Below are 2,955 nucleotides of genomic sequence, written 5' to 3' on the forward strand. Positions count from 1 at the left end.
AGCTGTGCAGCCTGAGGCAGGGCATTTCACTTTTATGTGCCTTGGATTCCAATATCGTCAACAGAGATGACATTAGGGCTTCCTAGGGCTGTGGTGAGGATTGAGGGAACAGCAAGCAACATAAAGGGTCCAGGCCGGGCACAGTGGCTCATGCCTATAATCCTAGTACTCCGCGAGGCTGAGGCGGGTGGATTGCTTAAGCTCTCAAGTTCAAGACCAGCCTGAGCCAGAGGGAGACCCTCCCTCTTGTCTCTACTAAAAATACATAAAAACTGAGGCAAGAGGATCTCTTGAGCCTGAGAGTTGGAGGTTGCTGTAAGCTATGATATTGTCACGGCACTCTACCCAGGGCGACAGCTTGAGACTCTGTCTCAAAACAAATAATCAATAAATCAATAAGTTTGATTTAATTAAAATAAACAAATAAAGGGTCCAGCCTGGTGCCTGGTGTCCCAGCTCAGTAGCTGCATGTGACCCGCTTGCCTGCAAGGGCAGCGTCTTCCCATCAGTGAGCAGGCTCTACTCCAGCCCCCTCATGCCCACTCCCCCCACGCCTCACAGGAGGGGGGTGGGAGGCCCAGTATTAAATGGCCTGGATGAAATGCTTTCTGCTAGCAATTGCCTTCATTGCCTGCCATAAAAATACATCTATATTTAAATATGCTGAGATAATTCTTAAGTTTTATTAGTACTTAAATATTTTGGCATGTTTATTTCTTCTGGAACAATTATGGAGGTTTCATTGTTTTACTCGCAAAAAAGGAGACTAAATCTCCTTTCACAATAAACCCCCTGACAGGTGGAATATGGTGCTATCCCCAGTGTGTGTCCCATTATTGTCTAGTCAGCGCTGGGGTGTAGAAGCAGAACCAGGGAGGGAGGGCACGGTCCCCAGAGAGGCCCTGCACATGGCCCTGGATGTCTCCTGCTTGTCCCACCAGTGTCCTTTCTATGCCCAGAGGACTGTCCAGGGGGCACATGTGTTCTCTGTGTCCCCATGAAGTCTGGCCAATGGGCAGCTCAGGCAAGAGTCCCCAGAGAGAAGTTGGAGTAGGAGCCCTCTGGGGTCTCTGTGTGAGCTGGCATGCCATCAACCAAAGGGCACAGCTCCTGTCTGGCCAGCTGGCTACCTCCATTCAGCCTTCTCTGTCCCCCTGTCCTGGTCACCATGCCCTCCCCCTGTGCCTTCACAACTGGAGTGGCAATGGCCCCCACTCCTACTGGCCCCTGTCTCTATGGTTTGACTCTACCCTGGCCTCACTTTTGTAAATATTCCCTCATTAATTCCTCAGGTGTTTCATCTGAGCATGCCAGCTGTTCCCTGCCAGGACCCTGATGGACATGGAGCCCTCAGAAGGGCCTTGGTGGTGCAAGCCTTGGCCACTGAGGAAGCACTTTTGAATATGGCCTTGTGGGTAACATTCATAACAGCCCTGGGCATGGACAGGGCAGGGCTGCTTTCCCTCCTTTTACTGATGGAGACACTGAGGCCCAGAGAGGTTGCCTGATCTGCTCTAAGTCACACAGCTGGTTAGCAAAGAAACTAGGACTAAAGCCCAGGCTGCTGGTCAGAGGCTTTAGAGTCTTTCACCCCTCACAGCTGGCAGTGGGGACAGTTCGATACAGGGATAGAGAAATACATAAGCCATTTTGCCTCCCTGGGTTGGAGAATACCTGCTTTCATGTGCTGTCCAAACCCCTCATCTCTTTCCTGGGGCAGATGAAGGTGGGGACAGGGAAGCACAGCCCAGTGACATGTGGGAGAGAGAGGACTGGCCTAGTACCTGTTGTAGCTGTGTGAGCTTGAACAAGTTATTTAACCTCTCTGGGTCTTCATTTCTCTCTGAGATGATACTTGCTGGGCAGGACTCAGAGCCAAAGTGACCACATCAGCCTGAAGATAATGATAATGAATGGGTACTGAGAGGGACCATGTGAGCTGACTATTCTAGGTGATTTATGTATAATGTCTGGTTGAAGTAGCTTTTGTTATTATTGCCCATGTTTGACAGATGCAGAAACCAAAGCACAGAGAATTTAAATGGAGTCTCCTTCACCATTGCCCAAATTAGCACACATGCACTGGCTCCGGGGTTGCACCCCCCACCTTCACAGATGGGGCAGCAACAGGGGCCGTAGGGCAGGAAAGAGAGTCTGGGACAGAGCAAGTGTCAAAGCCCTGGCCATTAACACACAGTGATGGCCAGCCAGGTTGCTTGTCCTCAAACTCATGGCTAAACCCTTTCAGAATTACCAAAATTGCAAGAGCTGACCAGCAATGGAAAGTCAGCTCTTGCAATCCATTTCTGCAAGTGGCCAATCTGGCCTCCACTCCCCCTCCCTATGGACAGCAGGACCATTGACCCCATATAGCTCTGGTGACTAGAGCAACCCCGGGCTCTGCCACATGACAGCATGAATGCAACTATCTGAGGTCAGAGCCAGCCCCCACCCCAGTGTGAACACAGACCATGGGCTTTAAAGGGTGGGAAAGGCCTGATTTAGCCCAGGGCAGAGAGGGGTGAAGTCCAGATTAGAAGCAGGATAATGTGCTGGTTAAACTGCCTGCTCCAGACTCCCCAGACTTCACTGTCTGGCTGGGGCTTCTATAGTTTGGGGTATCCATGGAATTATAGGCAAGTGTGTATCAAAATATCTAACAAAGGGCCCATGGAGGCCTCAACCTGTCAGCCCCAAAGCCAGCCATAGCACGGATGCAGCCATTCTGAAGTTGACTGGATACCCAACTGCTCCTGGGGCCACCGTCAAGCATCAGAGAGAAATGTGCACAATGGGTCACATGGCAAATGCTCCATAAACAGCAGCCATTGTTTTATTGGTAAATTTCAAGAGCTCTGGTTTCCTCCAGGTTGTGACATTTTCGACATTTTAATCCTTTAAGACATATGGTGGAAATTTCATTACTGCAACTCTAGGTACGGGAGAAAATGCCAA

The sequence above is a fragment of the Otolemur garnettii genome, unplaced genomic scaffold, assembly GCF_000181295.1.
Source record: "Otolemur garnettii isolate 467f Iridium unplaced genomic scaffold, OtoGar3 scaffold00008, whole genome shotgun sequence".
Classification (NCBI taxonomy): Eukaryota; Metazoa; Chordata; class Mammalia; order Primates; family Galagidae; genus Otolemur; species Otolemur garnettii.